The following is a 14,522-nucleotide window of genomic DNA, read 5'->3' on the forward strand; positions in this document are numbered from 1 at the left end:
ACAACAGCAACAACAACAACAAAAAAACACTTTCCCCTAATTCACTTGCTAATACATAACAAACTCACCCATGAAGCATGGTGCAAATTAAGCATCCTTCACCTTACCTGCCTCCTGCAAAATCTGTATGGAGATCAAGAAGCACAGTTAGAACTGGACATGGAACAACAGATTGGTTCCAAATTGGGAAAGGAGTATGTCAAGGTTGTATACTGTCACCCTGTTTATTTAATTTATATGCAGAGTACATCATGAGAAAAGAGAGAATGAATGAAGCATAAACTGGAATCCAGATTGCACAGAAAAATATCAATAATCTCAGATATGCAGATAATACCACCCTTATGCACACAGTAGAGGAACTAAAGAGCCTCTTGATGAAAGTGAAAGAGGAGAATGAAAAAGCTGGCTTAAAACTCAGCATTCAAAAAACTAAGATCATGGCATATGGTCCTATTACTTCATGGCAAATAGATTGGGGGACAGTGACAGACTTTATTTTCTTGGGTTTCAAAATCACTGCAGATGGTGACTGCAGCCATGAAATTAAAAGATGATTGCTCCTTGGAAGAAAAGTTATGAGAAGCCTAGACAGCACATTAAAAGCAGACACTACTTTGCTGACAAAGGTCTGTCTAGTCAAAGCTATGGTTTTTTCAGTAGTCATGCATGGATGTGAGAGTTGGACTACAAAGAAAGCTGATCGCTGAAGAATTGATGCTTTTGAACTGTGGTATTGAAGACTCTTAAGGGTCCCTTGGACAGCAAGGAGATCCAACCTGTCCATCCTAAAGGAAATCAGTCCTGAATATTCATTAGGACTGATGCTGGATCTTTAGGACTGATGCTGGATCTGAAACCCCAATACTTTGGCCACCTGATGCAAAGAGCTGACTCATTTGAAAAGACCCTGATGCAGAGAAAGATTGAAGGTGGGAGGAGAAGGGGACGGCAGAGGATGAGATGGTTGGATGGCAACTCTATGGACATGAGTTTGAGAAAGCTCCGGAAGTTGGTAATGTACAGGGAAGCCAGGTGTTCTGTGGAGCACAGGGTTGTAAAGAGTCAGACATGACTGAGTGACTGAACTGAACTGAATTGATAGGATCAAGCATATATTAGGACCAAGAAAAAGAATTGAAGAACTGCTGTTGCTGCCAGGTGGGACTGCTGTTGCAAAGAAATATCAAACATTTTGAAGCAGTATCTGATCACAGCTGAGCAGAGGGCCATGCTAGTCAGGAAGTAGCTTCTTAGGGCTTACAAAGAGAAAAATATTAAAGGGTCTCTCTCCACACAATTAACCTAAAGACTCAGAAATGTATGGTCCACAGTATTGTAGGCCTGGAGTCCTAATATCACATGTACTTACTGCAGATACTCAAACTTAGCAGAAAGATCCGTCTGACCACATGCTGCTGTGGGGGAACAGCCTGACAGCCCAAGTACATAGACCCTGGTACTGAACTCTGACTGCTCCTACTTGAGAATCACATGCAGTCTTCATGTCCTTTCCTGGATACTAATTCAGTGGATTCCAATATGTATCCAGAACCTCACTTAATTTTATTTTAAATATAGTGTGTTCCTTTGGCGCAAAGCAATATTATTCTGGATCCTATGCCATTAGATGGAATGCTCTGTAGGATTTGGATAGAGAATTTCTAGATGAATGCTATTTAGTGAACATTAATATAGGGTTCAAAAGTCTCCATATCTTGTGATCATATCTCTAAATCCATCAACTTGACTCTTCCCCAGTTTTCCTTTCTCTGATTGTTAGTCTTTTTAAACCACTGACCAACTCACAAAGCTATTCTCTATGCCCATGAATCAGACTGTATTCTTACCTTGGGTTCTTCTACCTTCCACACAAACTTTGACTTTAGCACAACAGCCATCCTTTATTAGTGGGCATCCCGTATTAAGCAACCCTTCTATTAAGCAAGCTTTGCCTTTTCCCTCCTCCATTAGGTAGTCATAAGGACCTATGCCACAAGCTGAGCAGGAAGCCACAGTGTCACAGTAATGGATGATAGGGAGGTTACCTAGTCATGCAGTTTTTTTGTATTCTTTGGTTCTGCTTGTGACTGATCTTGAATGTACCACTTCCACGCAGTGATGGATTTATGGTGGGCCACCTCTAACTGACTTGTTGGCTTGAAAGAAACTGGATTATGAAGAAGTTCTGATCACATGACTACTTGATGCATCAAATGGCATATCTTGATATCAGACTTGCTGTCTCCACAAGGCCCATAGCACATCAGAATTATTTTTGTATTGTGTACAGTTATACACTATAGGTAAAAAAAACTGGCTCAATTAGTTTAGAGTTCGAAGTTGTGATTTTCATACTGAGGCTGCCCTGAGCTGCATACAGGGTATTTTCTAACAGCATATTTTACCTCTAGTGTCTTTTGACTTGTATGGTTCAAATGATAGCACTGCCTGAATTGCCACCTGGATCTCAGAGTCCTTTCATATTCTGAATTCTGCTAAAATCTGACAGTCCTTTGTCTTGCTTGGGCTACTATAACAAAACTCCATAAACTTGTAGCTTAGATAATAGATATCTATTTCTCATAGTTCTGGAAGCTGGGAACATCTCTCTATGTGCTCACATGACCTCTTCTTTGTGAACATAAAGATAGAAACAGAGTTCTGGTATCTCTTCCTGTTATAAGGGAACTAATCCCAGCAAGAGGGCCCCATGACCTCATCTAAACCTAATTGTCTTCTAAAGGTCCCATTTCTAAATGCCATCACTTTAAGGGTTAAGGATTTTAACATATGAGTTTAGAAGGAAGGAGAGACACAATTCAGTCCACAATAACATTACTTGATAAAAATGACACATCATTATTTACAAGTTTAGAATATGCTGCTGCCTCCAGAGTAAAAAATTATAAGATATTGTGCTTCTTTCTTAGTAGTATGACATATAAGATGCAATGATTCATTTTTTAGAAAGTATGCCCCAGCATACTTAGATATCTGAGTCCCTAAAAAATTCACTGATATGGTAAAACTTTGAATTTTGTTAAATTTCTGTGTTCTAGAATACATATGTCTTGCCAAGACCTCCAGTGTATTTGTTCATTCTTAGTAATCTACTTCAATCAACAAGTTATCATTGACAGAATGACTAATGCAATGTTTGGTAGATTCTATAGATTTTCCAGATTCATTCAGACTACAGTATGACAGAAGGCAAGAGAGTTAAACAGCTCTGAATCAATAAGATACATATGCATTGCTTTCTGTCCCATGAGACTGTGAAATGCATCTGGCCCACCTTCATAAGAATGGAAAGTAGCACATTTGTCAGATTCAATGGTAAATTACTATATAATCGAGAGCATGATTTAATCCTAACGTTCAAGTTCTATTCCCTTTGGTTCAGCACTCTCAGTACCAATTTCCATACATATTTATCATTGCTTTTAATATATTAACCACACTTTGCAACTCTTTCATAATATAGTCCCTGTGGTTTTCACACTTCACCTTAAATTTATGATTATCTTCAAATTTTCACTATTTTTTGATTAATATTTATTGTCCTAACAATATCATGCAATTTCTTAGTCATTACTATTTGTATTTCTCAGTAAGGACATTACAACTACAATATATTTCCTGCCTCAACTATCTCACCTTAATTTTACATAAATAAGTACAACATTATAAGGACTATCATTGTTCCACCTACAAGTGGTAATGATGTCCTCATTATCAGCCTTCTGGTGTGATCCATGTCCAGTGTCTTACCCTAAAGCCTGCCTCCTTAGAGCATACCTACTATTGATGATCTTATTTGAATTCCCTTGGAAACAGACTCTAAGGTGGAGATTTTTGTATTGAATCAACATCAGGGATAAAGAAATAAAACTGTGTGCATTGAGATGATGAACTGGAATGCAGTATTTCAATAGACCTCAATCAGCCCAACAGACTATATGGTCCATAGAATTTTCCAGACCAGAATTCTGGAGTGGATAGCCCTTCCCTTCTCTAGGGGGTGTTCCCAACCCAGGGATCGAACCCAGGTCTCCTGCATTGCAGGTAGATTCTTTACCAGCTGAGCCACAAGGAAAGGCCAAGAATACTGGAGTGGGTAGCCTTTCCCTTCTCCAGTGGATCTTCCCGACCCAGGAATCAAACCGGGGTCTCCTGCATTGCAGGCGGATTCTTTACCAATTGAGCTATCAGGGAAGCTCTAACATGTACATAAATCAAAGCAGAAGTAACCTAATCACCAGGATGGTGGGTCAAAAGTTTATTGAGCAATGGATTTCCTTCCAGCTGAAGGAAATACTAAAACTGTTGAATAATCAGGGCTACTGTCAGACTGAATATTATTGGTCCTAAATGACACTTCTATTATTCTACAAACTTAACTGTGTAGTTGCTAAGATAGTTTCTTACCCACTAATGTCTCAAAGGATCCTCATCACACATTCCATGTATAAAAATATTTGTATGAATATAGTTTCCCTGGTAGCTCAGCTGGTGAAGAATCCACCTGTAATGCAGGAGACCCTGGCTTGATTCCTGGGTCAGAAAGAAAGGATAGGTTACCCACTCAAGTATTCTTGGGCTTCCCTGGTGGCTCAGCTGGTAAAGAATTCGTCAATGCAGGAGACCTGCACTGAACCTGGGTTTAATCCTTGGGTCAGGAAGATCCCCTGGAGAAGGGAATGGCTACCCACTCCAGTATTCTGGCCTGGAGAATTCCATGGACTGTATAGTCCATGGGGTCGCAAAGAGCTGGACACAACTGAGTGACTTTCACTTTCATCCTTTTCTTGCACCTAAGGAAACTTAGTTTTTGCAAGACAAATACTATTTAAGGAAAAATAAGAAAGCTTTGTCAAAAATAATTTTAGGATTGTTTATTATTCTTGAATTTTTCTGCTTATTTGTATTGCCAGTTGTTTGCAAACATTTTTATTATCAAATTAACATAATAAATGTATGATGTATGAAACATGCTGATCCTTGTTTTGAGATTCATTGTCTGTGACTTAATTTCCATGCAAAATTAAATAAATATTATCATTCATAATTCACATAATGTGTTGCAAGGAAGTAGAATTAGGTCAGTTAAATTTACCTCAGGGCAATATGTTGTTTTAAATCATTTACACAGAAAACCAAAGTTGATATAAGGAATTTGCATTAAGAGTGCAAGATTTATCATTCTCTATAAAATACATATCCAGCATTTTCTGGACATCTATAAAATATAGTCTATTCAGGAAGACTATATTCTTTTCATCCTCCCTGCCACCCCCACCCCACCCTGATTTTTGGCACTGAGACAGTTCAGAACACTAATTGAGCTTACTTTGGTAAATCATATATTGAAAGTAATCTTTCTCTAATGAGCACATGGCTAATATTATGTAGAATTATATATCTTTTCATTTAAACCCTTCAATTTATGAAGTTGGCATAATCTTGTAGCTCCATATTTATAGCTAAGATAAAACTATTCTTTATTTAAGGTTTTTGTTTTTTCAGCAGAATGAACTGCATTTAAATGTAAATTCAATTTTATGAAGGTTAGGAAATATGGTTTTTTGATATGTAGAAATTTGAAAAAGAAAATGAAATGAATTGATGCAAGAAGAATCCTTCAAATCTTAATCAATTATAGAAGGGACATAATTTCATAAAAGAGCAGAGAAATAATAAAATCAGAAATAATTTAAATGTGACAAAGAAAAATTATGTCAGCTTTATATTTACATGAAAGAAAAGGATTAGCTGACCCTAAATAATTATGGTAAAACAGCTGTTAAAATTTTAGGAAGCTCTTTTTAGCAATATTAGCCCTTTTAGCACATACTTTTTTGTGGTCTGGTTTTCCTATAAGCACATACTCCTTAGTCTTTTTACTATTAAAAATTATATTGTTACTAGAAACTAGGTATATCATATGCAATTTTCTAGGGGACAAGTGCTATCTTGGTGTATGTACTTGGGTTAGAAACACTGGAGTAATACGTAGCAATATTTGGGGATAGCAAAGTAAAAAAATACAATTAGAAGTAAAATGCATAATGGTTTATATCTTGATTAAGGATAAATTCAGTGGAACTAGTACTCTAAAATTTTTGAAAAATCTGCTCATATTTGCAGTTGCAATGGATTATATGATTTTTACAGAGCATGTTTTAGAATACTTATTGCTCAGAAAACTGTTATTATTTGATTCATTTACCTGCTAAGTAAAATAAAAATATATTTATGTTACATTTTTGTTTCAAGAGAAAGAAAGAGGCATCCTAGAGAAACTATTTCATTATTAGCTTCAACATCACATTTAGGATCTTTGGATTGCAATTTCTTTTTTTTTTTTTTTTTTTTCATGGGTAAAGACTGCTTTATTGGTGGCAGCTAGTACAAGTCAATAAATACTGATCCCCAAAGAAATCAGTTGTGTATCAGATTACTGGTCCACAGAGAGATGAATGGAATTGAACCAACTGATGGCTGGGAGGATAAACTGAAGTCAATCCTGCTTCTTGGGAAATGAAGCCACAGCCTGTTCATACATGGCATGTGCTGTTCCACCAACTGTAAGAATCATGGTGGCCCTATACAGGAGGGCATCAGCTATCCCACCCTTTAGATGCACTGGAATTGCATTATCCTCCTGAAACAGCTTTTGTTTCTCTGGAACCTTATTTTCAAACTGCCTGCGTGAAGTAGTACTTATGGTCCTCTTAGCAATCTGACCGAGAGCCAAGGTGACTTCCGAAGCCGCCCTCTCCCTTCCTTCCCAGGAGTTTAACGTCGTGACTCTCCAACCTCCGCTCCCAACCCTCCCGCCCTACATCACCATGGCTAGCCTGCAATTCCATTTAAATAGAACTTAACGTCAGAGTTATTAATGCTGATGACAAGGTATGTGCTTTCCATTTATGAAGACTTTTTGCATTTGCAACTGTGTCTAACTTATTAAGTAGAAATAGTTTTGTTCAGCAACATTTTTTTTCTCTTTTATTTTCACAAATAGTCATTTATAACTGTGTAGAACCTGTCATTCATTAAAGTAAGAAAGTGGCACGCTATCTTTACTTGGAACACTTTTGGTTAATATAACAGATAGAAGGGAAAAGTGTAATTTGAATATCTGACATATGTAATCTAGGGATTAGACAAGTGAGTTATGCTGTCTTAAAATCAGAGAAAGCAACTATAAGAAAAAATAAATAAATAAATAATTTTTGTTTAAATGCCAAACAACTAAAAGTCAGATTCACATTTTATTTTCTGTGGTTAGAAAATTTACCTGTACAATATTTTAAAATCTAGAATGCAAACCTTCAAAGCACTTATATTGACCAAGACATCAAAAGTTATTTCAAAAATGTATGCAAAATCTAATTCACAGAATGTGTTTGAATACAATGAATAAAAAAAATCCAAAATTCATGTAAATTTATTCAGGATGGTTCTGCTCTACTTTTGGGAGCATTTTATATGGCAAGGATATTAATATACTTTCTTTCATTTCAGAAAAATAAGATTAGAGTCAACAGTTGGTGCCTCATAAATTCCATTTTCAACAGTGATGTAAATGCTATAGAACTAAATCTTTGTTCCTAAAGATTTTTCTTTCCATTGAACATACTCATTTTAGTATGAAAAGACCTATACAATATTTACATTCACCAAGGATTCTTGAAAATCTTACAGATTAACAGGTATATCTAATTAATAGAGTTTCAGTGGAAGGTATATCTCTTGCATTGACAAAATTTCTCATTTTACTTTGTAACAGCTCTGTAGTGCTTATGGGTGCAGTTCAAATGTCTTTCTGAGGCACACTGTTATAATATCAAGAGTTTAAGCTCTTGAATTTCTTCTTTAATGCCATGTTTCTTGTCCTTGCCAGGGTCAGTTTTCTGAGTAATGTGGTGGATTGAATAGACACTTTTATCTCTATTTCTACCAAATCCTACCAGTGACAGGAAGTGACTTTTCAAAAATACATTCTTTGAAAAACAAATATTACAGAAGAGACAAAATCACTTTAGAGATTGGTAATAAAACTAATGGTGATTAACCCAGCAGTTCTGAATCCAAAGTTAGCAGTGAATGAAATAAATGATTTACTATACTGCATCCCCAATAGGTTCAGAAATCTGTTGTATTTAGGACAAACTAATGGGCAAAAGTGGGGCTAAAACTGAATGTTTAATTTCTTTTCAAGAAGTTAAAACCCCGTTTATCTTCTTTACTTTGAGAATCTGATTGGTTTTTATATTTCAATCTGATAGAATATTGAAAGTCTACTTTCTAGAAATGATAAAGCAACACAGGGAACAGAAGGCACTGCTGAAGCAGAAGTACTAAAATGAAAACAGGGGCTCTGATTGAAATTTACTTTCTGAATATTGAATCCCCATCTTCTTATCTTGGGAATGATGGTTTTTGGAATGATGACAGCCAGACATTGGACCCACATCACATAAGAGAATATTGTATTGTGAATTGAGAGTGCAGGTGGAGTACCACCATGCAAAAAGAAAAAAAGACTTAAATATACTAAGAAAAGATTTCCCTAATGCACAAACAACTCCAGTGAATCCCACAGTTAACAAACCCAAACATGAATAGTGAACCTCCAATTAGCTTTTAACTGATCCTCCCTTAAACTAGAGTAGACAGGTAAAAATCACTATATACTAGTTTAAGCCACTAAATTAACATTAAGAGACTAAACAGATTTTTTTTTAATTTGGAGGAAAGAGAAGAAAATTTTTAAAATATATTTCAATAATATTTTCAGAGAAAAAGAATACATTAAATAAGAATGGGTTGCTATATAAAAAGAATAAAGAACATGTTCTTGGCAATAAAAACTTGTAAGAATAAATGAAAATCAACTAAAAAATCTGAACAAATGCATTAGTAGATGGGTTGAAAAGCAAATGGTAAGCACATATATTAAGCCAGAAAACTCACCCCAGCTTCTTGATGAACCCCCAAAATTCATGAACCAAATAAGATTTATTATTTTATGCCACTAATATTTTGAGTTATCTGTTATGCAACATTATCATGACTATAGATAACAGATATAGTTATATTTATTTAAAATATAAACAAAAGTAAAGTTAGTACAATTAGTCTAAACATATTTGAGAAGAGAGGAAAAATGACTGATGGGAGCAGATTTATAAGCAATTACTAGAGACTAGCCTATTGGCTAATGCACTAACAATGAGCAAATATTGATTGTATTGTGCAATCTCTTGGATGAAATAGAAATTGTTTAACATAGATTCTACCATGCTTTGACTATTTAATATTTATAATTGTTTGTTGAACAAGGGAATGGCTTTCCATTTTATAGAAACAGAACTGAGGTTTGGGGAGGTAAACTAGCAGGACTGATGTTAAATTATTATTAGCAAAGAAAAAAACAACAAAAGAAAAACAGATCCTCAAAACTTATCTGATTCCAAAGTCCATATTTTTTATCATACGTTCCATTGATTTCCTATTTAATAGTTAGTTCTTGCAACTTATCCACAAACACTAGTTGATTTAGGAATTTCTAAGGGGATTTTTTTTTTCACCTATTTTAAAAAGAACATGTTCTAAAGATTTGGCCTATTAAGAAACAAATTTCCTTTCTTGACAATGTTTATCCAGAACCCCCTCGGACCATTTTATATTGAGTTTCCAGATCATATGTCAGAATTATTGTTAAGTTGATAACTGAGCTAAAAGAAATGGAGAGAAAGTAAGAGGTGGGGTTGTAGAGTCAGGAATTGCAATCAAAGTTAGAAACAAAATCTGTTTGAGTGGAATGTTCATAAGTCTCTTGATTAGCAGGCAACTGGATGCATGTATAATGATTTCTCAAGCAATATCCCATTTTTACTACTTATTATCAAGATGCACCCATGCCCTCCCTCCACCCCAACAAACACATATTCACTGATCTAAATTACATAATCCTTGTTTAGTAGTGAAAGAGCAAGTTCTTCATTTAACTTATGTTCTTGAACACAATTACAGTTAAACAAAATGTGTTTAGGAAAATTATCTTCCACTGTTGTAGTGCACTTGAAAGCATTCTTGTTTACAACCTAAATGTGGTTGGCTGTTAAACAAATTGTTAAAACGGTATTAAATTTTTATAGCTCTGTTCATGTCACTAGAAAAGAGGTTTAGTAAAATGCCTCTTTGTTTTCAATGAGCTTGGTGATGAACTTTGACAGGTTAAAAAAGAATGGGATGTAAAGCAATCAGTGGATTGTTGTTAGGTGTTTATACAAATCCAGACTATTTTTTCACCCTATTTTATTTCTCATATCCCCTTTTTGTCTTCTTCTTCTGGGACTCCAATGATTCGAATGTTGGGGCATTTCACATTGTCCCAGAGTTCCCTGAGGTTGTCCTCATTTCTTTTGATTCTTTTTTCTTTTTCCTCTCTGCTTCATCTATTTCCACCATTTTACCTTCTACCTCACTTATCCTATCTTCCGTCTCCATTATTCTACTGTTGGTTCCCTCCAGAGTGTTTTTGATCTCATTTATTGCATTATTCATTTTTAATTGACTCTATTTTATTTCTTCTAGGTCCTTATTAAACATTTCTTGCATATTCTCAATCCTTGTCTCCAGGCTATTATCTGTAACTCCATTTTGTTTTCAAGATTTTGGATCATTTTTATTATCATTTTTCTAAATTCTTTTTCAGGTAGATTCCCTATCTCCTTCTCTTTTGTTTGACTTGGTGGACATTTTTCATGTTCCTTTACCTGCTGGGTATTTCTCTGCCTTTTCATCTTGTTTAGATTGCTGTGTCTGGAGTGGGCTTTCTGTATTCTGGTGGTCTGTGCTTCCTTTTTATTGTGGAGGTTTTTCCCAGTGGGTGGGGTTGGACGATTGGCTTGTCAAGGTTTCCTGGTTAGGGAAGCTTGTGTCGGTGTTCTGATGCATGGAACTGGATTTCTTCTCTCTGGAGTGCAATGGAGTGCCCAATAGTGAGTTTTGAGATGGGTCTATGTGTTAGGTGTGACTTTGGGCAGTCTGTATGTTGACGCTCAGGGCTATGTTCCTGTGTTGCTGGAGAATTTGCATGGTATGTCTTGCTCCGGAACTTATTGGCTCTTGGGTGGTGATTGGTTTCATTGTAGGTATGGAGGCTTTTGGATGAGCTCTTATTACTTAGCATTCCCTGTAGTCAGGAGTTTTCTGATGTTCTCATGTTTGGGGCTTAAGTCTCCTGCCTCTGGATTTCAGTCTTATTCTTCCAGTAGCCTCAAGATTTCTCCAACTATACAGCACTGATAATAAGACTTCTAGGTTAATGGTGAAAAGATTCTCCACAGTGAGGGACACCGAGAGAGGTTCACAGAGTTACATGAAGAAGAGGAGGGGGAGGAGGGAGATAGAGATGAGCAGGAGGAGAAAAAGGGGGACTCAAGAGGAGAGAGAGAGAGAGATCTATGCAGTACTCTGTTCCCTAAGTGTTCTCCATAGCCCAGACACCCACAGAGATTCACAGAATTGGATTGGGAAGAGAAGGGGGAGGGAGGAAATAGAGGTGTTCTGAGGAAGAAAATGGAGAGTCAAAAGTGGGAGAGAGTATTCAACACACTCCTGAGTAAAAATGGGTACTGAATATTGGATTCTTAAATATCCAAAATTGATATCAAATACTGAAAAACAAAGATCAAAAATCTAGAGTAGAGGTTAGACTCTTAAAAATACAATATTAAAAACAAAAAAACAAAAATTTAAGAAATATATATGAAGTTCAGTTCAAAAATAGGGCCTCTATTTTCTTTCTTTTTTTTTTTTTTTTTGCAAGCTTATAGTGAAATGAAAATTAAGGAGTAATAGAGGACTTTAAAAGAAAATAAGAGAAAAAATTTAAAAAAATTAATTAAAAAGAATAGTAAAAATATATGAAAATGAAAGTTAAGGAGTAATAGAGAAGTAATAGGGAATTTTAAAAGAAAATAAAAGAGAAAAAAATTAAAAAATAAAAGAAAATATATTCTTTTTAATTCAAAAAGCAAACAAACAAGGTATTTAGGAATTTCTATCTACGAATTTCTCTGGAGATGTTGCGGTCAGTCAGTGTGGATTCGGCTCAGTTTCAGATAGCTCCTTATTCCAGCTTACACTTCTCAATATTTATAGGCCCCTTCCAGTGTAGTCGGTGTTACCTACAGGGATTTTAATCTGTTGCACCGGTCCCTTCTGAAGCGGTTCCCTTTGTTTATTTGGCTTCTGTTTGCCGGTCTCTTCAGAGCCTCATTTCCGCCCTGACACACGCGGGCAGAGGTGGTCTCTTGTTTCGGTTTGCTAGTTCAGTCGGGCTGAGGGGAGGGAGGGGCACTGCAGACAAATATCCTGGCCTGTGTGGGGAGCAGTGTTCCGGCCACATGGGTTTGCCCCCGCTCACGGGTGTGTGCTTTCCCCGTCTACACTGCTCAGGCTCCCGGCTGCTCTATATGGAACGGGCCCTTTGTTGCATGTGGTTCCAGTTTTCAGATTCTCCACAAAAGCGTGAACTCTGTTGGGCCTGCGTTTTGTGCCTTCCCCGTCCGAGCAGCTCAGGCAGCCAGGAGCTTAACGGGTGCACTCTCCCAGGTGTGGTGAGCCTTCTCCCCTTCGTGGTCCCAGCCTCAGTTTCCACGCACACCAGCCAGGTGCGCCTTGTGTCTGTTCTGGGGAGCTGGTCTCTAGCCACAACCCTCCCAGCGGGTGTCAACCATCCAGAATCTCAGGGAGTCTTTGGTTAGAAACTGGAAACCTGTTTGTAGTTTTGTAGGGGATGCCATCTCTGGGCCCGAGTTTGCCCCTTTCCCCTCCCCTCGCCTCCTGCCTCCAGCGGGGGTGGGCCATTCAGAGCCGGCTAGCTCTTCTCTGGGATTGCTCAGCTCTTCCTTTGTTCTGCAAATGGCCCGCAGTGTGTACAGGCCGGTTAATTTTCTCTCTCTCTTGCTATCCCACAGTTTAAGTTGGTTTCTCACATTAGCTCCCTCCGATTGCCCTCAGGGCATTCGGGCCTGGTCCTTGCTCTAAGCAATAGTACCCACTCCTCTCCATTCCGCCCCCACTTGCTGGTGGTGGATGCGGGTGTCTGGGGTACTTTTCTGCTGGGAGTTGCTTTTGGGCATGTAATCTGTGGGTTTTATTTATTTTTCCTCCCAGTCAGGTTGCCCTCCGAGATTCAAAAACTTTCCCCAGATCCACCAGTGAGAGGGTTTCCTGGTGTTTGGAAACTTCCTCTATTACGACTCCCTTCTGGGATGGGTCGCCATCCCTAGCTCTTTTGTCTCTCTTTTTATCTTTTATATTTTGTCCTACCTCCTTTCAAAGATGATGGGCTGCTTTTCTGGGCACCTGATGTCTTCTGCTAGCAGTCAGAAGTTGTTTTGTGAAGTTTGCTCAGCGTTCAAATGTTCTTTCGATGAATTTGTAGGGGAGAAAGTGGTCCCCCCGTCCTGTTCCTCTGCCATCTTAGCTCCTACCCCTTCTCATAGCCTCCTAAGCAAGTAATGTCAAATCTTCAGTTTGCTTCCCCCTCCTACCCCATCATGTAACTCATTACTTGTTGAGAAAATATATTGATAGTAAACATTTCAATATGAAATTAATATGATATTAAAATGTATTCCTATTTGCTTGGCACAAATGACTACTTGATTCATGAAGACTAGTTACTATATTTAAAATGAATTTGATGAGATGCTTCAGAAAATACTGTTGGATAGACACATTTTTTAAATGTAGATATATAGGCAGAGAGATATACACACATACGTACAGAATGTAATTTTTATCACAGTAACCACTACAACTTTACTAAGACAACACAGTTTTCACATAGTCTACACATAACATAAAATAGTGACTGGTTGAACCTGTTATGTATGGAAACTATATATATATATATATATATATATATGGCTTGGATACTAATTAAATATTGCCAAATCAGTAAGAATTCCCTAAAGAATATGTTCTTTCTTATATTCATGGCTGGTGGTTTTGAAAATTATTCAGCTGACTGCTCTTATTTTCAGTTAATCACAGTGACTATGTGTATAGGTACCCTAGAGCCACTTAAGATGCAATTGCATAGGCAAACATTTTTTGTTGTATTTATGTTTCTTGTAACAGAACTGATACACTGTGAATTTGTTCTTAATATGTTTTAAAGACAAATGCTAAAAGAAGTCTGAGAAAAATACAACAGTTTCTTATTCACCTACATTAAGAGCCTAGAATACAGCTGGAAAATAATGAATAATCAACATGCTTTACTTATGTTAAAAGAGATATCTGTACAGTTTATAGTTCTTGAATATAAAAATCAGTGTTCAGAAAAAATATAAAAGTAAATTCTAGCAAGAGAAGGTTTATAAGGTATCAGTATGTGTCACCCAAATATTTTTTAATAAATTTTGTAGAATTTTATAAACAGATTATAAAGCAAGTTGTACTATGAAAAAAATCACCTAGTGGTTTTG

The 14,522-nt window shown here is 36.7% G+C and overlaps 1 pseudogene; it reads right to left on the bottom strand.

Annotated features, from left to right (window-relative positions):
- Positions 1 to 6,401: 6,401 nt before the first annotated feature.
- LOC136157259 (cytochrome c oxidase subunit 7A2, mitochondrial pseudogene) lies at positions 6,402 to 12,430 on the bottom strand (annotated as a pseudogene).
- Positions 12,431 to 14,522: the final 2,092 nt, after the last annotated feature.

The sequence above is a fragment of the Muntiacus reevesi genome, chromosome 2 (genome assembly GCF_963930625.1).
Source record: "Muntiacus reevesi chromosome 2, mMunRee1.1, whole genome shotgun sequence".
Classification (NCBI taxonomy): domain Eukaryota; kingdom Metazoa; phylum Chordata; class Mammalia; order Artiodactyla; family Cervidae; genus Muntiacus; species Muntiacus reevesi.